Source organism: Canis aureus, chromosome 9 (assembly GCF_053574225.1).
Source record: "Canis aureus isolate CA01 chromosome 9, VMU_Caureus_v.1.0, whole genome shotgun sequence".
Taxonomy (NCBI): domain Eukaryota; kingdom Metazoa; phylum Chordata; class Mammalia; order Carnivora; family Canidae; genus Canis; species Canis aureus.
This window is the reverse complement of record NC_135619.1, coordinates 11,495,191-11,521,136: the sequence shown is the minus strand read 5'-3', so window position 1 is coordinate 11,521,136 and position 25,946 is coordinate 11,495,191. Positions and strand designations below refer to the sequence as shown.

Below are 25,946 nucleotides of genomic sequence, written 5' to 3'. Positions count from 1 at the left end.
ATTTCGAGTAGATGAGTAATATAATCCAACACTTTAAAACAATTCCTCGGGGATCTCTGGGTGGCGCAGCGGTTTGGCGCCTGCCTTTGGCCCAGGGCGCGATCCTGGAGACCCGGGATCGAGTCCTGCGGTCGGGCTCCCGGTGCATGGAGCCCGGGATCCGAGATTGAGTCCTGCATCCCAAGGAGCCTGCTTCTCCCTCTGCCTGTGTCTCTGCTTCTCTCTCTCTCTGTGTCTCTCATGAATAAATACATAAAATCTTTAAAAAAAAAATCCTCCTGCTACCCTACGGCGAACAAATTATGGAGTATCAGTGTGGGAAGCTAGTGGACAATTTAGAAGATATTGCAAAACTTCAGGTGAGAGTTATGGGGACCTTGGACTAGCAATGGTGATAAAAAATAGTTTGTGTTTTGTAGGTAATTTGAAGGTAGAGTCTATATATTTGCCTGATGGGATGTGAAAAAGAGGTGTCAACATTGATTAGAAAACTTTTGGCTTGAACAATGAGAAAACTAGAGTTTCAGATGACTGAGAATGAGGAGACTTTGAGGGCTTCAGGTTTGGATATGACATCAGATTACTGGTTTTGGTTATGGTAAGTTTGAGATGTGTAGTGGACATCTGAGTGGAAATGTCAAATGACAGTTGGATATGAGTCTGGAGTTCATAATTAGGTCTTGGCTGGAGATACAAATTTGTGAGTGTTTCACATAAATAGAAGACATTTAAAGCCAGTTAGGCTAGATGAGATCACAAATGGAATATTAAATAGAGAAGAAGACCAAGGACTGGGTCCAGCAGACTCTAATTTTAGAGGTTAGGGAGAAGGGGAGAATGAACAGGAGAGAGAAAAAGCACTAGCTGAGGTTAGATTAAAAACCAAGAGTACACAGTGACTTAGAAACCAAAGAATGGAGTGTGAGTGGTCAATTGTAGCAAGTGCTGCCGATGGGCCAGTAAGATAACGACAAAAAATTGATTTGACTTAGCACTATGGAGGTCATTGGTGGCCATGAGGGCAACAGATTCGTTAGAATGGTGGAGATGAAAGTCTCTTGAGTGATCACTAAAAATGAATGGAAAAGAGAAGACTATGAGATAGAGTGTAGACAATTTATTGAGCGGTTTTGTGAAAAGAGAAATGATAGAAGAGGCATTAGTTAGGGAAACATGGATCCGAGAAAGGGTTTTTTTTTTTTTTATCGTTTTTAAAAAGAAAAAGTATGTTTTATTGCTGATAGAAGTCGTCCAGTAGAGAGAGAGAAATTGATGATAAACAACAACAAAAAAACCTTACTGGTTGGGGCCTCTAAGTGATGTAACAACTACCAATGCGTTGATAGAAAACTGCAGTTTGACAGTAAGAGGGACTCTTACTTACCAGGGAATGTAGGACAAATTCCTTAATCTCTGTGCCTCAGTTTCCTCATCTGTAGACAAAGAACTATAAAACAACAATAACATGGAATTATTATGGGGATAAAGTAAATTGGTCTTAAAGCTTTTAGAATAGTGACTGGCATTTATTGTCTTTAACATATAAGTAAAGGGTATCAGTGCCTTCAAGAAGAGAAATTGGTTATCAGAATTAGTGAATATGTTCTTAATTGTTATTCTTTCTTAGCATACTTCATAAATTTATTTTTAAAGATTACATAGTGTGATTTTTTTTATTACTTAGTATCTTTACCATTATTTTTGGTGGAACTAAGACCATAATATATTTCTCCTGAGTATACCAGGCTATTTCACTAACATATTACCTAAGACCTTTTTTCTTTTTTTAAATTTTATTTAAATCCATGTAATTAACATACATTGTATCATTAGTTTTAGAGATAGTGTTCAGTTATCCATCAGTTGCATATAACACCCAGTGCTCATTGCCCGTCTTAATGCCCGTCATGTGCCCGTCTTAATGCCCGTCACTCAGTTACCCTGTCCCTCCCGCCCCCACCTTTCCCCCAGCAACCCTCGGTTTTTTGCCTATAGTTAACAGCCTCTTATGGTTTTTCTCCCTCTCTGATTCCATCTTATTTTCCCTCCCTTCCCCTATGATCCTCTGTTTTGTTTCTTAAATTCCACATAGAAGTGAAATCATATAATTGTCTTTCTCTGACTTATTTTGCTTAGCATAATACCTTCTAGTTCCATTCACATCATTGCAAATTGTAAGATTTCATTTTTTTGATGGTTGAAAATATCCCATTATATATATGTATATATCCATTCATCTGTCACTTCTTTATCCATTCATCTGTCCATGGAAATCTCAGCTCTTTCTATAGCTTGGCTATTGTGGAAATTGCTGCTATAAACCCTGGGGTGCAGATGCCCCTGCAGATCACTATGTTTTTGCCCTTTGGGTAAGTACTTAGTAGTGGATTTGCTGGGTCATAGGGTAGATCTACTTTTAACTTTTTGAGGAACCTCCATACTGTTTTCCAGAGTAGCTGCACCAGCTTGTATTCCCACCAACAGTGTAAGAGGGTTTCCCTTTCTTTGCATCCTCACCATTTGTTGTTTGCTGAATATTAATTTTAGCCATTCTGACCAGTGTGAGGTGGTATCTCCTTGTGGTTATGATTTGTATTTCCCTGATGCCAAGTGATGTTGTGCATTTTTTATGTGTCTGTTGGACATTTGTATGTCTTCCTTGGATAGATGTCTGTTCATGTGTTCTGCCCATCTCTTGACTGGGTTATTTGTTTTTTGGATGTTGAGCTTGGTAAGTTCTTCATAGATCTTGGATACCAGGTAGGCCTTTATCTGATAAGACATTTGCAAATATCTTCTCCCATTCTGTAGGTTGACTTTTGGTTTTGACAACTGTTACCTTTTCTGTGCAAAATCTTCCTATCTTGGTGAAATCCCAATAGTTCATTTTTGCTTTTGTTTCCCACCTAAGACCTTTCTTTTTTTTTTAATTTAATTATTTTAGGGATAACTGGGTGGCTCAGCGGTTGAGTGTCCACCTTTCGGCTCAGGACATGATCCCGAGGTGTAGGATCGAGTCCCACATTCCACTCCCTGTGAGGAGCTTGTTTCCCCCTCTGCCTTTGTCTCTGCTTCTCTCTCTGTGTCTCTCATGAATAAATAAATAAAAATCTTCTTAAAAATAAAATAAACATTAATTATTTTAAGTAATCTTTACCAATGTGGGTCTCAAATTCTGAATTTGAGAACAGTATGGAGGTTCTTCAAAAGGTTAAAAGTAGATCTACCCTATGACCCAGCAATTCCACTACTAAGAGTATCAAGAGTCCCATACTCTTCCAGCTGAGCCAGCCAGGCACCCCAAATTTTTTTCTAAAAATGTTTGCATTATTATAAATAATTTAATGCAAACCCATAGGCCTTTCTCTTCAAAAAAATATGTCCTGCTGAAAGCTCCCTTATATCTCCTCGGTGGGGAGGAGTAAGAGAGAAATTTATTGTTTTAAATTGATCAAAAAGATCATTTTAAACATAAAGATATGGTAGGTGGCCTTCTAAATGTAACTTATAAAAATGTGTTTCTTAAACTTCTTTCATGACCTCTTAGAATTCACTATCACTGCTAACTGCTTTGTTGGGAAAATGTAAAATATTGCTGTTATATGAAAATTTTATCATTTATCCCATTTACTGTACTTGTGGTGAGCTATTCCTTGGGATGAGGAAGTGGAAGAGGCTTTAAAAATTACTTACATTGGGGATCCCTGGGTGGTGCAGTGGTTTGGTGCCTGCCTTTGGCCCAGGGCACGATCCTGGAGACCTGGGATTGAATCCCACGTCGGGCTCCCGGTGCATGGAGCCTGCACCCTCTGCCTGTGTTGTGTCTCTGCCTCTCTCTCTCTGTGATGACTATCATAAATAAATAAAAATTTTTTAAAAAATTACTTACATTGAAAATGGTTCACCACAGGTTTCAGTATTTTACAAAATGACTTAATTGAGACCTGATGGGATATGTGTGTTTTAGTAGCTGTCAAGAACTGGAAACCAGCATTTAGAGGAAAGACCATTGAATATCAGAAAATTCAAGTCCTAGAGTCCATTTTGTTACTTAATAACTGTGTGATGTAGGGCTTCTCATTCTAATCTGTCTCATGTTCCTTCTAGCTGAAATGGAGTTCAAAACACCTGTCAGGTCTAACTCTGAAATTTATTCTCAAGAGAAAGTGAGATGTAAGTGATGGAGGTATATAAATAGCAAATGTGATACCCTGATTTTATTTCTGGATTTGATTTATGTTGGGACTCTGAAAGTCTCACAAACCCCCCAAAAGATAAGAATATGTATTGTCGCCCACTACTTAACCTTTATCCTCTTATATTCTACAAGTATGTTGAATTGCTTGAACATTATACTCTTCCTTAAGTATTCAAAATAAATACCACCAGAAAATCTTGACAACTTAAAAAATATTACATACTTTATATAGTATCCAAAACTTTTCATGCATTTTAGTAAGAAATGTGTCCTTTTTAAATATGAGGTTTTTTTTTTAAAATACCCTGTTAACATTTTTTTTTCTTGAGATTTTATTTATTTATTCATGACAGTCACAGAGAGAGAGAGAGGCAGAGACACAGGCAGAGGGAGAAGCAGGCTCCATGCACCGGGAGCCCGATGTGGGACTCGATCCCGGGTCTCCAGGATCGCGCCCTGGGCCAAAGGCAGGCGCCAAACCGCTGCGCCACCCAGGGATCCCTAAATAAGAGGTTTTGATATAAATCCACACATCAACTTGGAAGGCATAGTTTTAATGCAGCTGCTGTACATATTCTTCGTAGCTTATGTGTAATTTCATTAGTCATTGTTAGGCCTATTAGTCAGAAGTTTCAAATATATAATGTGGCTGTCATTTTTAGTCATTATTTTTTAAACTGCTGATATACAATTTAGTGTGTTGATATTCAGCTTTATTTGCAGATTTCTCCTTCTGTTCTTTTGCAAATCAATGTGGGTAATCTCAGAATAACAGTGCCTCTTTTACTCTAAGCATTTTAGATGTGTCATCATATTAATTTTTTGCCCTTTACCATTTCCATTAATTAATTTTGCCCTTTAACTTTTGCTGATCAATGTGGACTAAATTGTAATTGCAACATTTCTATGAAATAATACCAAATTAAGGCTGATAGTGGCATGCTGTGAGTTAGTGAGGGATATTAACATTTTTGAACTTGGTAAGTTGATTTAAAACGAGACAGAACCAACTTTTGATTTATTTTTAAATTGTAGGTGTGAGAATTTTGAATATTACATTATAATTCAAGTTTTCTTGCAGTGTCTGTTAAATACGTATGGTTTGGAAACATGTGGCTTTACATTATCTCTATTCCATTTGCTGTCATTACAAAGTTAAAATATGCAGTGAGGTAAGGAAGGGATTAAATATCTCTTGAATATCTATATTAAATGCCATGCATGGATTGAAATATTGAATTTAACATAGATTACTCAATATGGGGGGCACCTGGCTGGCTCAGTCTGTAGAACATGTGACTCTTGAACTTGGGGTTGTGAGTTCAAGCTCCATGTTGAGTGCAGAGCTTACTTAAAAAGATAGATTACCCAATATGGTTGTCTATATATTCATTAAGCAAACGTATAATCATTACCTACTATGCGCCAGACAATGTACCAGATAGTGAGGGTAAAGTAATGAATAAAATTTAGTTCCTTTTCCAAAAGAACTCAGATTCTAGTGGAGAAGATGAACATATAGTCATATGTGTACAGTAAAATTAGTGCCACATTGGAGGTATGCATCGGGTACTATGGAAACACTACAGGAAAATCACTTTGATTTTCATATTTAGGGAAGACTTTCTGGAAAGCCTAATGCCACCTAATATACCTCTTAAAAATTTAGAAAATAATTATAAATGGAATACATGGACATGTAACAATAATAAAAATGACTTAGAAGATTTTGTAATCAAAGAAAGCAGAATCATTCTATTCAACAGCTAATTGGCTCCCTAAGGGTAAGTTCTTTTAAATATTTTTGCTTTCATTTCTTTTGGTGGTTCTTACATATTACTAAATTATATGATTAGACCTCTTTGGTGTCTTTTAGAGTTACTTATTTGATAACTTCTACAGGTTACTTTTGTGGTAATAAATAATGACCTGATACATTGTTAAGAGGTGATAGTATTGCCTCTACTGTTTCCTCCATGTTTTTACGTTTATCTCTCTTCACTATTTATCAACTAACCTATTGTTTATATATTATGATTTTTATCATTTGTAGTTTGATATGAGACATGCAACCAAGTTTTGCACTCTTTCAGCATTAATTGACTCTGAAAGTTTACATTTCTGTGACTATGCTGGGTCATATACTGTGCTATGATGAAATGGATTCTCTTTTAACTATCAATTACTTAAAAACATACCAAAGATGTATTTACTCCACATGTGAATCATGACTTAACAAAACTCTATCTCCACTCTTTCCCATGCTTTGGATTAGCAATTGATACTTCTTGTTTTAAAAAAGGTAATAGGCATTTTCACATATTCTCCCCATATGTTCTCAAACAGAGATCTTTTCCCAAATTCCTTCCTCCTAGCAGCATAGATCATCCCACTCTCTTCTGAATCAGTTGCTTTCTGGGACTGAGGTACCTTTCTCCAGTCATTTCCTCTAGTCCTTTCCTGGGTAGAATACCTAGTTTCTGAATCACATTGCTCCTTTTCCTCTCTCTCTCTCTCTCTCTCTCTCTTTCTCTCTCTCTCGTCCCTTATTTTTCTAGTCAGCATCATAAACTAAGAAAAGATAGGTAGTAAGTACATATAATATAAGCAAAAGTTTTTATTCTGCTCTGTGTGTGTGCCTGTGAAAGAGAGAAAGAGAGAGAGAGAGAGAGAGGTGGAAAGATTGGACTGGGTACATCATTCTAGAGTTAAAATCTTTTTTCCGTAAAGTAGAAGACATTGATCTATTTTCTTAGCATTCAGTATTGGTGATAAATCTAAATCCACCCATTCTCACTCTTTTTTAGATAACCTGTTTTTAATCTTCAAAGCTTTTATGATCTTCTCTAGGTGGAGATCTTAATTACGGTAATTCAGCCCTCTACTTTGTACTTTAAGCGCTCATATCTTTCAATTGTGAGGAATTGGTCTGTTATTTCTGCATTAATGTTAAGCATCATATCATGAGGGCCTTATAGATACATTTACTGAGAACTTTAGACTTTATCTTACAGGCACTGCGTGTTTTGATTGTGAAAGTAGTAGTAGTGAGGGAAGATATATTTACAGATTAGAGGCAGGGAGGAAAGTTAGAAGACTTTTGAAAGAGCTCATATTGATAATAAGAATCTGAACTAAAGGAGAAAGATCAAAGTGAAGATGAAGAAGAAATAATAAAAAGATAGTATAGAAGAAATTTCTAACATTAACTAAAAATATCAAGGCAAGAAGTGCTAAGAATCCAAATAGGATAAATGCAATACAAAGTAAAACAAAACAAAACAAAAATTACCTTGGCAAATCATGATAAAACTTCTGAAAACTACAGATAAAAAGAAAACCTTAAAGGCATCTAGAAAAAAAAGATGAATTACTTTTCAAGGAGCTAATAAAGACAAGATTATCAACTATTTTCTCTAAAAAAACAGTGGAAGCAAGAAAATAAGAGTGATAATCTTTGATATGCTAAAATAAAATAAGATGTTTCATAGCTTATAATTAAAATCTAGTCTATTTCTACTTCTGTTTAATTTGCTATCCAGGGCAGCCCCAGTGGCACAGCGGTTTAGCGCCGCCTGCAGCCCAGGGCGTGATCCTGGAGACCCTGGATCGAGTCCCATGTCAGGCTCTCTACATAAAGCCCGCTTCTCTCTCTGCCTCTCTCTTTCTCTCTGTCTCTATGAATAAATAAAATCTTAAAAAAATAATTTGCTATCCAATGGGAGATGCCACTGTTCATTAAGACAAAATTTTCCTGGAATGATGTACTGTTCTGCAAAATTACAAGAGAAGAAAGATTTCATAGCAGAAAAACTACTGACTTGAATTCAGGAGATTGAGAGATCACTGTGAAAAAGTATAATTCAAATAATTAATTTTGGAAGATAATGGGCTTCGGTAGAGCAATTAAGAGATTTAAATGCTCAGTAGTTAATATGTTCTAAATGGTTAAGAGTCGTGTACAATCTAGAAGCAAGAGTCAGCATTTTTAAAGAAGATTTGTTTATTTATTAGAGAGAGAGAGCAAGGGGAGAGGCAGAGGGAGCAGGGTCCCTGCATAACCTGGGGATCATGACATGAGACAAAATCAAGCATCAAGAATCAAAGTTTAACTGACTGAGTCACCCAGGCACCCCAAGAGTCAACTTTTTAAAAACTCTCTTCTGCTCTATTGTTTAATCATTTTTACATCTCCTTTTCCTTATACTTATCATAAGAAAGTTGACATAGATCAACTGAGGCAATATTTGTAAAATATATTAAGGCCAATAATATAATGAAATGAAAATTATGAAAAGAAGGCTGTGTACAATATACAATTTATAAACAGAGTCAGAGTAGGTGTTTTCAATAACTGTTAGACAGTAAATATGAAAATAGGGCTATGCAATTTAATGTCCAGGCAGATATTATGAAAACAAAATTGAGAAGCAGTACAACAGAGTGATTAAAGGTATGGGCTTTAGAGGTCATTTCCCTAAGTGAAAATGGCAGCTTTTCAAATTATTAGCTGTGTAGTATCTGGACGCTTCTTAACCTATCTGAATTTCAGTTTCTGTATCTAGACAACTTTTTAAAGATTGTAGCATAAAATTGTAAACATTCTTCAGATGTTAGCTGTTCTTATAATGAAAAGTTGGCAAACTTAGTACAGTCATAGTAATTATATAATGCCTTAGGCAAAGGAAGTACCTGAGGAACTTTACATTTTATATAATAATGAAAGAGTGAAAACAGAAAACAAATAATTATTGAATTCCTGATAAATGGTAAGAATTTGTAGTAGAGTCAATCAATCCATTCTAGACAGAATTGAAAGTAGATGAATTATATCTTTTCATGCTAAGAAATACCTCTCTCCTTTCTACTTTTCGTGTGCCCTATCTTTTGGTAAGAACTATTTTTATTCATATATATATATATATATATATATATATTAATGATTTTGTTTATTTATTCATGAGAGACACAGGGACAGAGAGGCAGAGACATAGGCAGAGGGAGAAGCAGGCTCCCTGCGAGGAGCCGATGCGGGACTCTATCCCAGGATCTCAGGATCAAGGCCTGAGCCAAAGGCAGATGCTCAACTGATAGCCACCCGAGTGTCCCTATTTTTACATTTTAAAAGATTTTTTTTTAAGTGAGCTTTACACCCAACATGGGGCTCGAACTTACAACTCTAAAATTAGGAGTTGCTCACTCCACTGACTGAGCCAGCCAGATGCTGGGTAAAACTAGTAAAAACGAGTAAAAATCCGTAAAAACTATTTTTATTTTATTTTTATTATTTTTTACTTAAATTCGATTTGCCAACGTATAACACCTAGTGCTCATCCCATCAAGTGCCCTCCTAGTGCCCGTCACCCAGTTACCCATCCCCTCATCCACCTCCCCTTCGGCAACCCTTTGTTTCCCAGAGTTAGGAGTCTCTCATGGTTTGCCTTCCTCTCTAATTTTTCCCCACTCAGTTTTCCTCCTTTTTCTTATAATCCCTTTCACTATTTCTTATATTCCACCTGTGAGTGAAGCCATATGATGATTGTCCTTCTCCAATTGTAAAAACTATTTTTAGAAAAGCATCTGAAATCAATCATTTATAACTGGATATAAATTCAATTTGTTTTTCCTTCTCCTTAGAAGATTGTCTCAAATTTGATCTTCCCTTTATTAGATATTTTACTCTACTAAAGGAAATCTAGACATTTTTGAGTAAGCAAGGCATACTTTGGGAAGTTATGAAGTGATCTTTTCAGGAATTCCTGAAGTATTAAATTAGGTTGGGAATAATTTATGTATATATCAAACACACCCTAAAATAATACAGATACCTAAGCCGGTTATTAATATCTGCTTGTTGAAAATTATTTAAATGATTTCTAAAAAAAAAATCAAATGTCACTTTATAATTCCTCTTTATTGGTCACCAGACTGTGCCCTAAAGTAATGCAGAAGTTTCAAGTTTTACATAAAGTCAAATCATGAAACTTGATTATATACAGCTAAATTTAGGTATTATTATTACTATATTTGGATTATATTGGTGGGGTTGGCTTTTAACTTGTACTTATATATATGAATGCCTTGCCACTCTCAATTAGAGTCAAGCTTATACTGATCAAGAATAATTGGGCACCTGACTTGCTCAGTCAGTCAGACATATGACTCTTGATTTTGGGGTCATGAGTTTGAGCCCCATGTTAGGCACAGAAATTACGTAAAAAAATAATGAAGAAAAGTACTTCTGGTGGAGTTTCTTGGATAGCTTTCATGAATAGGAAATACTGGTCTCTATAAGTTAGGGGAGTAGGATGCTATAACAAAGAGAATAATGATTCAGTATGTTAAATAAGATAGAAGTTGATTTCTCCTTTGCATAATAGTTCAAATGGAATGGTTCTGTTCTATGAGGTTATTCAGAGATCCAGATTCTTTCTATTGTTTGCTCTATCACCCCCAAGAGCTGTCTTTCCCTGTATGGTAGAGGAAGGATCTTTATAAATCTCAGCTGATGAGAAGGAGAAGGACAACATGGTGGATGCATAGACATGGTCCCAAGATGTAGGTCCATAAGAGGCATATATCACAGTGTATTCTATGGAGAAAACAGTCATAGAAATTTATTAAGGAGACTGGAAAATTCTGTTAAGTTATATGTCTAGGCATAAAGGGAAAATAGATTTTAATAGAAAACTAGTGGCCTTTGCCTTATGGTGTGTGCTATTTCTGTTGATCGTGATAAGGTTTCTTGGTTATATGCAGGTTTGTTTTTTTTTTTCCTGAAAAGTGTAAGAATTGATATAGTTTCTGTCTGGACCCTTAAACTGGAGAAATAATACCACCGTTATTTTTCTACATACTGTGTGCATTGTTATATCTTGACTATAATGGTGAGAAATTATGATCTTTCTTTGAATAAGATCCTTTCTACTCTTTTTAAAAACTTGTTTGATCTCAGAAGACTAGAGAGCAATATTAAAAATTGTGATTTACCTCTGTCTCATGAATCTGTTTCTAGTACTTTTTATTTAGAGGGGGAAAAGCCAACTTCTACTACTAACTCTGCAATGAAAAATAAGTTCATGGTAGATCAAAACACATTTTAATCTTTCTTCCTGAATCAGTGCTCAATTTAAGTGTTGCTTAATAGATACCTTCTAATATGTGCTCTTTTTTATTTTTTTATTTTATTTTTTTAAGAGCTTAATCTTTTTTTAAAGATTTTATTTATTTATTCATGAAAGACTGAGAGAGGCAGAGACACAGGCAGCGGGAGAAGCAGGCTCCATGCAGGGAGCCCGATGTGAGACTCGATCCTGGGACTCCAGGATCATGCTCTGAACTGAAGGCAGACGTTCAACCACCGAGCCACCCAAGTGTCCCTAATATGTGCTCTTTTAAAATTATCTAGAGTACAGGTAACTTTTAATGGGAGATTTGTCAGAGAAATAAAAGATAAGGCTTTCTTTATGGTTAAAAATTCATTCTTCTACTGAGATAGAATATTAGATACATTATTGTTAGAAAGAAAAGAGAATGGTGTCCATCTGTGTAGGGTAGTTATTATCCTCTAATTTTATATTATGACCAAATTTATGTTTTGATGTAACATGACTTTTTGCATGTAGCAAGTCTCCAACAGACCCAAGAAACCCCTCATTACCATTATTTACTAACATTTGCTTAAATTGTCAATTAGAAATTATTTGTTTTGGCTGAAGGGTTTGCCTTGCTAAAATTCAGCTTTCTCTGCAAGATTAATGCTTTAAACTTTATAATAATTTTATATTGGCTGAATTTGTTCTTGAGTTTCTTGAGGTTTCACTTTGATATGAGCAAGCAGAATGCTTGAAGTAGCTGTGAACAGGTCCACTGATTAGGGAAATGGACACAAAAGGGTTTTTTGCTTGAAAGATGAGATTAATTTGTGGAATTGTTCTTCACAGAGGGTCACTTTGAGTTCAAACTGATTTATACAGGATAAATTAGAACTGATCATGCCCACTAAAAGAATTTATGTGCAGAAGACATGCAACATTGCCTGAATTTTTAGTCTTCATTTTTAAGTTAGAAAATTATTATTGGTGATTTAATGAAAAAAGAAAAAGAAACAACTTCATGGACAAACCATAGTGAATTGACAATACCAAGATTTAATTTTCATTAATCATGCTAAAAATTTTGATGAAGAGATTTTTAAATTTATATAGCACCTTAATAATAAAATATATTGGTGATACATCCAAAGGCTTGGTGAAATATGATTTAATTAACATGCTTTTGTTAATAAGGGTATTGATCTATCATTGATATTTTGAAGTTGTCAGTCAAATGTTAACATTTATTTTCAGCCCTGAATTTTAAATAAATTGCAGATAAGATGGCTTGGTGATGAAGGAAGAAGACCTTTTCCCCTAACTGAACAAAAAATAGGTCCTAACAAAAAATAGGTCCTGCTTGTTTTGAGATTTTCTGAATGTTTAGGCCTTTGTAAATTGTAAAGTAAATAAATAAAAGTTTAAAGTTTGTGCTAGGTAAATCTGTCACTTTAAATTGGATTCAAGACATGGTCATGGCTGCCCATAACTGTACTGGTGTGAATTCTTGAGCTCTAAGTTTTAGGTTTAGAATTTTTTTTTTTCCTTTAAAGATGTGGGAGCCCGACGCGGGGTCTCCAGGATCACGTCCTGGGCCAAAGGCGGTGCTAAACTGCTGAGCCAGCCCGGGCTGCCCTAGGTTTATTTTTTATTTTTATTTTTCAAAGATTTATTTATTTATGATAGATATAGAGAGAGAAAGAGGCAGAGACACAGGAGTAAGGAGAAGCAGGCTCCACGCAGGGAGCCCGACGCAGGACTCGATCCTGGGACTCCAGGATCGCGCCCTGGGCCAAAGGCAGGCGCCAAACCGCTGAGCCACCCAGGGATCCCCTACCCTGGGTTTAGATCTTACAGACAACTATGTTGTCAACTCTTGTAAAGTGGTGGGCCATGTTTTATTAACCTTTCTATACCTAGTTTCTGGTGTATAATAAACAATAAGTAAATATTAAATGGATATCTGATACTTCCTTAATAGATTCACATCCAACATTAATTCATGAGTAATTATCAATTCATTTTTTAAATGCTATGTGCTAAAGAAGAGCCAAAGATGAGTAAAACAAATGTCTGGTTAACAGAGGAGAGATTAGACAAGTCTGAATATAACTATAATATTAAGTGGGGTAAGGTGAGTATCCTGAGATAAATGTAAACAATATAAAATAGAGACACAAAGGGCTGAGAGTTTACACAGAGTTTGGAGATTGAAGACGGGCTTCAGGAGGATGTAATATTTGAGGTTGAACTTTGAAAGGTGGTCATGCAGCTGCATAGTCGGTTAGAAGGGTAGTCATGGCAGAGAGAATATTCTATATAAAGTATTAATGCAAATCAGACTATTTTCCACCTCTGAATGGCCATAGCTATTCTACAACAATTGCTTCACAATATGTATTAATAATCATATTTATCATACAGGGCTTTGTGATAGACTAAAGATGGCTATAAATACTTTGCTACTCTTTCCTTTGAAAGGTAAAGTCCAATTTTCATCTTTTTGAGTCTGAGTTGTCCTTTGTGAAGCTCTTAATGAATAGACTGCAATGGAAGTGAGATTCTGGGATTTATAAGGCTAGATCTGAAGCTATGCAACTTTTACTCATCCCTTTTTGAATTCTTGCCTTGGAAAACTGTCTCTCAGAGTCCTTAACAATCATATAAGAAATTTGACTACTCTTAACAGCCACACTGGAGACATCATGTGTAAGTCTTCTGGATACCAGTACCAGCTGAACTCAGCTTTCCAGCCATTCCAGTCAAGGTATATCACATGTGTGTTAAGCCTCTAGGACCTTTCAGAACAGCCCATCTACCAACTGAATACCATATAATGACCTCAGCTGCCTCCATGTGGAGTATAAGTATCATCAATCCTAACCCTGTCTGAGTTTTTAACTGATTTAATCAACATGAAATATAATAAATGGCTGTTGTTTTAAAACATCAACCTTTAGTTTAGTTCACTAATGGCAACAAGTGACTAGAATAGGCTATTATGAAGATTAAATGATTTACTTTATATAAAACACTTAGCACATTGCCTGGCACACAGTAAATATTGGGTAAACATTTTTGCTATTATAGCATTCTTGTACCACAACCACAATTATGAACTCTGCATGTGTGTGTGTGTGTGTTTGTGTGTATGTGTGATTTGCAAGGCCTGAGAAAATAAACTAAATGAAAGGCAATAATATGATGTACTTTCATATAAAACAGGCTTTGTTCAATTGTCATTCTGAAAGGAGTTCTTGCTTTTCTCTGGTTAAGCATTAAATAATGAGCTTTTCTCTCCTTAGACTTTTTCTCATATTATTATATACTAAACAGCCCATCTGAATGATCTTCACAACTTCACTGGCTTCATTTTCTATCAGTTGTTAGTGAATTCCAAATCTTTAGTCAACTTAGTTTTGAACTTCAGATGTGGATGTTCATTTGCTTACTAAAAATCTTCACCTACATGTACCAGTGTGGTAAAACCCAACTCTTCAACTCCTCACCCTTACCCCACAGATTTCTCTTGTTCACTACCCACCCAGATGTTTCAGTCAAAATCCGAGTTTTAAGTAAAAAAAATCTGGCCTGAGACCACAAATCATATTGGTTATATGTTTGTAAAAAAGGATCATGTCATCTCCCTCTGCCGCTCACCCTGCTTGTGCACTCTCTCTCAAATAAATAAATAAATAAATACAATCTTAATAGGATCCTGTCTATAGGTGGTAATTGAAAAGTTTGAGGCTTTTATAACCCAGCTTACATACTATGATACAGGAATTTCTATGTTGTATGAAGCAACAATGTGTATAAATAGTAAAGAACACTTTACAAGTTGTGTGATACTTGGGATGTGCTAAGGAAACTACAACAGTTTGGCAACCCTTGGGAGTTAGATCTTCTCTACCTTTTGTTTATTTTTCATGCTCAAACCTATAGAGGCTTGTGACTACATACATTCAGCTGAATTTTAATCTGCAGGATGTCAATCAGCCATATAGAATTCATTTCTCCACATATTGCTTTTTTTCCCTCAGTTCAAGTTTAATAGAAGCAACAAAAGATTAAAAATGATGCCCGACTACTGTATACAGCAGTTGACCTGCCCCATAGCCATAGCTCAGGCCATTCTCCCTAGAGGAAGAAACTGGCCTCCTCAACCCCTGGAGGAAAGGCCTGTCCTGTCCTGTACAACATCTGTACAGAGTCTGAAGTCTTGTGTTTTAAGCATGGCAATAGTGCAAAGGAGGTTCTGTCTTCATGGCTGCCCTCTGCAGCCTGCCCTAAAATGGCCCAGTGCTCGCTTCTGCTTAGACAAATATTCTCTGCTCTTCTGGACATCAGGCTTGATGGTATCACTGTCAGGCTTCTAGCCAGCTAAGTACACTTCCCCATGCTTGTCAGTTAACTGGAAGTCTCAGAATCTCATCCAGGGACCAGCCCACTGGGAGGTCACTCACAGTTATCTGCTGAAGGGTACCTTTATCACCAAATGATAAAGGTGCCCCTGAACAAAATACCTTCAACAGCCTTAAGACTCCATAGTCCTGAATGCTGGTACACTTGAGATCTAATACCATGTTCATGGGTATTAGGAATGTTCGTGGATCCCAGTCTTCCTTGTTACCTGGGTATGTTGATCGATGCCAAGCAATAAAAATGAGAATCCACACCAATCACTTGGCAGTTGAGTTTCTTTTTTGTTTGTTTTTTGTTTTTGTTTTTTTGGCAGTTAAGTTTCTTAAATTCTTCTGCTCTGTCACTGGAAGCAATGATCTCTGCAGGCCACACAAAGGTGAAGTGAAGAGGGTAAAAGAAGAACACAATCGATTTTCCTTTGTAGTCAGATTGGCTGATATCATTGAACTGGCCATCTGACATAACAACCATGGCTTTGAAGTTGGGGGTAGAGTGCCCAATTTTGACATTTCCTGAAGACATCTTGACTTGGCAGCTCTGAGACAGAACACTCCAAAGACTAGTCAGGAGGAAGACACTATACATTTCTTAACGCATTGCTACTGTTAGCAGTGGCAAACCCATTTTTTTTTTCTGGTTGGCACACATGCATTTCTTCTCTTTGTAGTCATGTCAAACATAGACATTTTTCTACACTAGCTATGTGTCCAGTCCCACATGAATACTAAAGTCTTGATATTTTATTTTATTTTTAAATTTTATTTATTCATTAGACACACACACACACACACACACACAGAGGCAGAGACACAGGCAAAGGGAGAAGCAGGCTCCATGAAGGGGACCCAATGTGGGACTCGATCCAGGGTCTCCAGGATCACACCCTGGGCTGAAGGCGGCACTAAACCGCTGAGCCACCCGGGCTGCCCAAGTCTTGATATGTTAAATGAAATTTAATCAACTACTTAGACTTAATTATTTCATCTCCTAATGTCATTTTTAATATAATCTTTATTTGTATTTCAGTACAACTTTATGATAATTTATGGTACTCTAATCTTTAATCCTGGTAATAATTGTAACAAAAATTTCTATGGGTTAAATTTGGGAAACACTCTTTCTGTTGAAGATTTACCATATATGCTAATATACTTAGTAAGTAAAGGCTTGTGGGAAAATTATACTTGTTTAGCTTGTTTAATCCCATGGTTGCCCTGCAACTTAAAAAAAAAAAAAGTTCACATTTGTCAAGCTATTTACTCTTTAGTTTGAAAGACTTGGAACTTTAAAATTGATACTCACTTTAGTTAATTTCATGAATGCCTTTTCTATTGCATTGACTCATTGAGAGAGGAAATCTTTTATGTGTATACTTTCCACTTGGGTAGACTACATAAGAGTCTTTTTTCTCTTTCTTCAACAGCTTCCCTAATTGTTCACTATTGCTTTAGATGATTTCTGAAATTCCTTGACAATCAGTCTTAGGTGGGCTTGCTTTCTGAAGGTGAGACTTTCTCCTTTCACTGACCACATTCAGACATTGCCAAATCTGCCTGTCGTATTTTTGACTCTATGCCTTTTTCCTTTCCTTTTTTTGCATTGCAGTCTTTGTCTTGCCAATGCTCTTTCAGCTTAATAGAATATTATTTTTGTGTTCCCACAATGACTTTATAAGAAAATTTATCCATTAGATGATAGCTGTATACCTCAGAGTGCTTCCTTTAACAAATTATTTTGCATAGGTTTCCTTTAGCCTCAAATCTTCTGTGCACCTCATATGGGTTCCAAATATCTTTGACTTTTCAGAAATGCATCCGTTGTACAAAATGAAGCATGTCTGTAACGAGCTTACAAGCATGTGCTACTGTAATAGCACTAAAGGAAGAATAGTGTTTTGGCAGAGACATTAATTAGTTGCTTTAGTAAAAACAGCTACAACTCCATCTTCTACTCAGCATAGAATATGCACTTTTGGTCTTTAGGTCAACTCATATAAGACAATTAACTGGCAGGAAAGTCAGCACTCTTCACTTCATGGATACAACAATATCAGGGAAGTGTTAGAATAACTTAAACTTCCCTAATGAGCTTCAGGACTTTAATGAGAAGATTTTCTATGCTTGTATAATTAATATTGCTCTGTGATAGAAAGAGGACTCATGTATGTACGTATGTCAAGGAAATGTAGAGCAAAAGAGTTCAAGATAAATGATTAAGAGGAAGTTAAGAAGTGGTTAATCCCTTAGAGCCCAAAGGGGATTAATTATTGATAACCAGTAACTGCCACCAGCACGAGTGGTCTCTCCAAATAATTATTATAGCCTACAATAAAATAGCAAACAACTATTTTTAAGCTACCAGCAGTTTAACCATTTATTTTCTGAATTTAGTCAACCAAGCAATATGTGCTGGCTGGCTATATAATTATGTGAAATTATGAATCTATATAGTGTATTTAAAGACATTATTGTTATTTATAATTGGTCTTAAATTTTTTCTCCATAAAAATCATCATTGTAAGTCACTAAGTCAAAGTGGATGAAATGGCTCTGTGTGTTTATGTGTATGTATGTTCATGTGCATGCATGTTTGTGTGGGTACACAGCTCTGGGTGTGTGTGGGGGTACATTTGGGAAGCTAGTACGTTAGAATGAGATGAAAAAAGAAGAAAGAATAAGAAAAAGAGATAGTCCAAAGAGTTACTGATATTGAGTAAAACATTATTAGAATATGTGGCCATATATAATCGATAGCTTTCTTGCACAAATGCAAATATAGGTTTCTCGTGCTTTCCTAAAGTTCCCTTCTGCATTAATACCTGCTTTCACTATCTCAAAAGAAATGTGAAGAGACTTTTCACTTTTTACGCAATGGTGATTACTTCTTCATTTTATGCCGTTTTAGCTTATAAAAGCTTACATAGGAGCACTCTACTCTCAGAGAGTGGTGAAAACCTATAGTTTTTAAGTTACTGGTCTTCGCTATCACCCATTGAAGCAGACTGTAAGATGTCAGGAAGTAGTGAGAATTTAGTTTAGTGAAAGGAAGTGACTAGATGTAGTGAGAAGTAGAAGTAATGAGAGTAGTGAAGATGTTAAGGATGATGGAAGATTCAGGTAGATGGTCATCAGATTTTACTAAAGGTTGGCCGTGTACATGAGCAAAAACTAGAGGGGAGGTTAGCAAAGACTAGGAGACTAGGATGGCTTTTTAAATTCTAACTGGGGAAATAGTGGTTATAGAGAAAAAGGAGTAAGAGCAAACATAGAAGATGGAGGAGAGAATTATTTTGTTGGTGTTGTTAGCTGCCTCTGAATGTGTGTTCAGAAGGTTTTAATTTCTGCAGGACACATCACATTTATTTATTTAAAAAGCAGTTAAATTGGGATGCCTGGGTGGGTCAGTTGGTTAAGCATCTGCCTTTGACTCAGGTCATGATCCTGGGGTCCTGGGATGGAGCCCTGCTTTAGCCTCCTTGCTCAGAGGGGAGCCTGCCTCTCTCTTCCTCTGCCTGCCATTCTGCCTACTTGTGCTCTCTCTCTCAAATAAATAAATAAAATCTTTTAAAAAATTGGTTATGTCGTGATCCAGATATACTTCTTGAAACCTGTTAGGAAAGGCAGTCTCCTGCCTCAGTCTTTCAATCTCATCTTGGCTGCCTAAGAATGATCCTCAGGCCTGGATTACTTCCTTTACCAAGAGATAGGGACCCTCACTGTCTTTCTGGGCTTACTGCCTTGGATGAGAATATCTTTCCTTGTGTCAGACTCAATATGTACTCCTTTGTTCTATTTAAAGAGATGTTTCAGGGACACCTGGATGGCTGGCTCAGCTGTTGAGTGCCTGCCTATGGCCTAGGGTGTGATCCTGGAGTCCTGGGATTGAGTTCCACAAAGGAGGGAACTTCCACATCGGCCTCCCTGCCTATGTCTCTGTCTCTTTCTCCGTGTGTCTCACATGAATAAATAAAATCTTTAAAAAATAATAAAGAGATTTCAGGAGTGCCTGGGTGGCTCAGTTGGTTAAGCATCTGCTTGGGCTCAGGTCATGATCTCATATAGGGCTCCCTGCTTAGCAGAGGAGTCTGCTTCTCCCTCTCTCTCTGCCCTCCCATCCCCCTGCCTCACACACACTCTCTCTTTCTGTCTCCAAATAAATAAGATCTTAAAAAAAATACATGTTTCAATGGCCCATAGGCACACCAAAAACTTTCTGTATTTCAGATGCAATAGGGGAGAGGGTAACGTCCTTGTAATTCAGCAAAAACTGGGATTCATGCATCCACACTGCCTGTGATAGCTGTGGAATGAATTTGTTGTCCTAGGAGTGGTACACTCCAATGGATTGGATCTTGTGCACACTTTCTCTACTTTCTTATTATGAGTGAATAGAGTACCATTTGGTCTGGTGTGCGTATTATCTGTTCTCAGAACTACTCCACCAGTCTCTTCCCTGGGTGTCACTTATCTGCCTTTTAAGCTTGGCTGCCCTCATGTGATATTCTGTCAAGCACAGCCTGGTCACTGGGTGAAGGGTAAAATAAAGTTTTTCCTTCTTAAGCTTCAATGAGAATTGTGCTATGGTTTGGAGGTCAAAGGAGGATTACAAATCATTAATCATCCATCAATACTGATTACCATTAAGAATGAATATTTCGGGTCTATCAGCTTATTGCTGCATCTATATTTTTCTTAGATCAAAGAATATTGGCCAACCCAGCATCATCTCAGTTGGCTGAATTGTGCCTTGGTACAAACTTTTTAGAAGGACCACACAGTATTCTTCTCTTAGGTATCACAGTCTTCCTCTCAAGAATTTTTCCAAGGGTAATGGGTGACTTTCCTCACTGCTGTGGATCTCCAGACCTATTTATTTATTTATTTATTTATTTATTTATTTATTTATTGGAGTTCAATTTGCCAACATATAGCATAACACCCAGTGCTCATCCCATCGAGTGCCCCGCTCAGTGCCCGTCACCCAGTCACCCCCAGCCCCCGCCCACCTCCCTTTCTACCACCCCTTGTTTCCCAGAGTTCGGAGTCTCTCGTGTTCTGTCTCCCTTTCTGATATTTCCCACTCATTTTCTCTCCTTTCCCCTTTATACCCTTTCACTATTTTTTATATTCCCCAAATGAATGAGACCATATAATGTTTGTCCTCCGATTGACTTACTTCACTCAGCATAATGCCCTCCAGTTCCATCCACGTTGAAGCAAATGGTGGGTATTTGTCGTTTCTAATGTCTGAGTAATATTCCATTGTATACATAGACCACATCTTCTTTATCCATTCATCTTTTCGATGGACACCAAGGCTCCTTCCACAGTTTGGCTATTGTGGACATTGCTGCTATAAACATCAGGATGTAGGTGTCCCGGCGTTTCACTGCATCTGTATCTTCGGGGTAAATCCCCAGCAGTGCAATTGCTGGGTTGTAGGGCAGATCGATCTATTTTTAACTCTTTGAGGAACCTCCACACAGTTTTCCAGAGTGGTTGCACCAGTTCACATTCCCACCAACAGTGCAAGAGGGTTCCCCTTTGTCCACATCCTCTCCAACATTTGTTGTTTCCTGCCTTGTTAATTTGCCCCATTCTCACCGGTGTGAGGTGGTATCTCATTGTGGTTTTGATTTGTATTTCCCTGATGGCCAGTGATGTGGAGCATTTTCTCATGTGCTTGTTGGCCATGTCTATGTCTTCCTTGGTGAAATTTCTGTTCATGTCTTTGCCCATTTCATGATTGGATTGTTTGTTTCTTTGCTGTTGAGTTTAAGAAGTTCTTTATAGATCTTGGAAACTAGCCCTTTATCTGATATGTCATTTGCAAATATCTTCTCCCATTCTGTAGGTTGTCTTTTAGTTTTGTTGACTGTTTCTTTTGCTGTGCAAAAGCTTCTTATCTTGAGGAAGTCCCAATAGTTCATTTTTGCTTTTGCTTCTCTTGCCTTCATGGATGTATCTTGCAAGAAGTTACTGTGGTCAAGTTCAAAAAGGGTGTTGCCTGTGTTTGATAGAATCTTGTGTCACATTTAGATCTTTCATCCATTTTGAGTTTATCATTGTGTATGGTGCAAGAGAGTGGTCTAGTTTCATTCTTCTGCATGTGCCTGTCCAGTATTCCCAGCACCATTTATTGAAGAGACTGTCTTTTTTCCAGTGGATAGTTTTTCCTGCTTTGTCGAATACTAGTTGACCATAAAGTTGAGGGTCCACTTCTGGATTCTCTATTCTGTTCCATTGATCTATGTGTCTGTTTTTGTGCCAGTACCACACTGTCTTGATGACCACAGCTTTGTAGTACAACCTGAAATCTGGCATTTTGATGCCCCCAGCTATGGTTTTCTTTTTTAAAATTCCCCTGGCTATTCGGGGTCTTTTCTGATTCCACACAAATCTTAAGATAATTTGTTCCAACTCTCTGAAGAAAGTCCATGGTATTTTGATAGGGATTGCATTAAGTGTGTAAATTGCCCTGGGTAGCATTGACATTTTCACAATATTAATTCTGCCAATCCATGAGCATGGAATATTTTTCCATCTCTTTGTGTCTTCCTCAATTTCTTTCAGAAGTGTTCTGTAGGTTTTAGGGTATAGATCCTTTACCTCTTTGGTTAGGTTTATTCCTAGGTATCTTATGCTTTTGGGTGCAATTGTAAATGGGATTGACTCCTTAATTTCTCTTTCTTCAGTCTCATTGTTAGTGTATAGAAATGCCACTGACTACTGGGCATTGATTTTGTATCCTGCCACATTGCCAAATTGCTGTATGAGTTCTAGCAATCTTGGGGTGGATTCTTTTGGGTTTTCTATCTACAGTATCATGTCCAGACCTCTCTTACTTCACATTTAGAGGAATCTGCAATCCACATCCTCTCTTAAACTCTACTTTCCCTTTATTTTTTCACATTTGATATTGATTACCATAAAAGCAGAATCTGAATCATTACCAACAAAGGTATTATCTATTTTTCCTTGAACCAAAGGGCATAATGTTTAAGATAGTCCTGGAAGGAGGGGATAGTACACTATCTGTCTCGTATGGCAAAGAGAATGGAGAGTCATAAAAACCTTGTACATATTCAAATTATTTAGACATTCATATTCTGCCAAATTTGTATGTAAGTGTGCCTATTACTTTCACCAATTATGGTCATACAAATGAGTCTTAAGAAATAGCAAAAAACCATTTTGTCAAATAGGAGTCAAAGAGATATGGAAATTCTCCCCATTTTAAGTGCTCCTTAATTACTGGCCTTTCTGTGGTTGAATTTGTATTAACAAAGAGAATTGAATATTAAGGCAATTAATCAGTATGTTCAGTTTAAAAATAGCAATTGAAAAATAAGTGAAATTTCCTACAGAATTCTAGGGTTTGGTCTCTACACAGATAAGATTCATTAGGTAGATGCTCAACCCTCATCTTTAGTCTTTAGAAAAGATCATCCTCTAATTGTCACTGCCTGTAAAGCAAAATGGACATATATAACATAAATATTCTGATTGATTAAAAGATTAAAATTGTGAGTGTTCCAAGAAATATGTCAGGATACAAGAATATCTTATTGCAGTTTGTTTTTTTCTTACTGTTTTTTTTTTCAACCATCATCTTCTAATAACTCACAACTGCATCTTTTCTTGTTAGAACATGTCATCCAGCACTTTTTGATTACATGTTCTCAGATAATAGCTGGGGCAGATTGACCAAAGGAGAGCAATTTCTTTAATCAGGATAACATAATGATTCTATCACAAACTTTAGATAGGACTATGGATATCATCTTTTTTTTTAATCTATTAATAACACTGTATCTTTAGTGGAGTTGAAGACAGGACCCTCTGTAGGTCTCAGTACAACCTTATGAAAGGCCATAACAATACCCTTAGGATCAAATCCATTTGCTGTTCTACAGAAAAACAAGTTTCCTAGTAAATTGGCCATAACCTGAGGACAGGGACTCTGCAAATATTAAGCAGTGGAATGTAGTGAACAGGAATCTGAAATTTCTGCCTTGTCAAAACCAGTGATCTTTAGCTTCTCTCTTTTCTTGATTCATTTAATGGGCATCAGTTTCTTCACCAATGAAAAAAGAGAGTTGCCCAACACATTCTGAGGTCCTTCCAGTTCTAAAGTTCTTTGGCTTACTTACCTACAGCCCAAGAGATGCCCTGAATCTGGCTGGTATGTGGATAAGTAGTTGATGATTATGAATAATGTTTGACTTCCAAATACAAAGTAACAAGCTATATGGAAACACTGTGGTATCTCAATACTTGTAATTTGGGAAGCAGAATGTTTTGGGAACAATGTGATTAAAATGAATGAATTTTGCTTACTTAGGTCAAATTGAAATAGCTGTTATTTAAAGACAATCTAGGGGGGCTGCTGGGTGGCTCACTTGGTTAAACAGTTAACTCTTGATTTTGGCTCAGGTTGTGATCTCGGGGTTATAAGATGAAGCCCAGTCTGGCTCCATGCTGGTGTAAAACCTGCTTAAGATTCTCTCTTTCCCTCTCCCTCTGCCCTACCCCACCCCTTGCCCTACCCAACTCTTCTCTTTCAAGAAAAAAAAAATTAAATGTATTAAGTGAAAATAGAATACCCAATACACTAGTTGAAAATATCTAGTAAACATTATTATTTTTATCTTTGATGAAGTGCCAAGTGGTTGGGATATATTAAATATGATGAATATATTTAAAATAAAGCTTTTTAGATTTTTGAGGTGCTTACACTTTGTGAGTATAACCAGTATATTCACTACTTAAAAATATATATACTGGAGGAAATCAATATTTAGACAAGTAAGGAAAGAGACTGCAGGTTTACATTTTGCTCTCAACAAGGCTATCGGATAGAATCACATATCATTATGTATTTGTATGACCACTAAAAATTAAAATAGAAAAACATTAAAGTATGCTTTTGGTTAACATTTCTTATGTATACAGAATGAATTGACAATTTTAATGTGTATAAAGTTACTAATATTAGTTTATGTTTTTTTGAGTACATGCACTGCTCTAAATAATTACCTTTATTTACTCTTTAATCCTTGTAACAACCCTATAAGCTATTTACTATTATTATTTCCAATTTGCTGGTGAGGAAATTGGGGACCAGGGGTGTTCATTAATTTGTCTAAAGGCACACAATCAGTAAGGGGTAAGCCCAAGATTTAAACCCCAGTATTCTGGTTTTATGCTCTTAACCAAATGTAATATTGGCATCTTATCATGATGATTTCTGAAAGCATTACTAAATTATGTGAAATATATTATGTCTTTATTTATTTACAAGCTTACTTGTATATAAGGAAAAAATTATCTTTCTATGAGTCCAAACAAATGTATAATTTTCTCCTTCCTCCACCCCTGCAATTTCTATTTCTTTATCCTTTGTAGCTGTGATACAACTTTTTCTTTTGTTTCAGTCTGAGAGGTAATTCAGTTATATAATTTGTTAGCAAGTGTGCTAGAATATATCAATGCTTTTTTTAATCTTTTACTTTTAACAGGTAGGGAACCAATTTATAGTGCATTGCTGTGAACTGAGAAGTACGTTCTCTGTGAAGTTATAAGTTGCCCATCAATGTTTATTTTCATTCTTTTAAGAGGCCTTAGTTAGTTATGTTAACACTATCTCAGCCCAGAATGTGTTCCCTTTAGAAATCATTGGATCATCTGTTTTACTCAAGCAGCTGACATTCAATAACATGTTAATATTACTTTGCTTCTTATTCAAAAGTCTCAAACATCTATCTCTTTCACTCCCTTTCAAAACCTTAAATAGGACTAACAATTATAATGATGTGTCTTGTGATACAGAGTGTAATAAATTGTAAATAAGTCATGAATAGTAATCACAAAGAAGAAGGAAGGCTGAGAAAAAAAAAAGAAAGAAAGAAACCCAGTCAGATAGTATATAATAGTTTCTTCTTTCAATCATGGAAATAAATGCTTGTTTGCAATAGAATCTAACTATTGTAAGACCTTTTAAGGGCAATTCCTACTGCAAAGTGAGAACATTTGAAGTTCCATTTAAATAATGCAGCACTTCTGGTCTGTGAAAATAGATAAGCTTCCAGAATTCTTCTTGTGGAAAGATAAGCCTAATAATAATAATAAAAACACCTTAAAAATACATTGGTAGACATATCTTAGCAGGAAAACACTTAGTTTTTTAGTGCTAGACAAATAGGCATCTGTCTTTGATTTAATGACTGT

General features: G+C 36.3%; 1 long non-coding RNA gene and 1 pseudogene across 1 annotated transcript in view; one reads left to right on the top strand and one right to left on the bottom strand.

Moving 5' to 3' along the window:
- Positions 1–25,946, top strand: part of LOC144320394 (uncharacterized) — a 95,907-nt gene that overhangs the window by 14,268 nt on the left and 55,693 nt on the right. The gene's annotated exons all lie outside the window — the stretch shown is intronic.
- On the bottom strand, positions 15,557–16,239 carry LOC144321288 (peroxiredoxin-1 pseudogene; annotated as a pseudogene).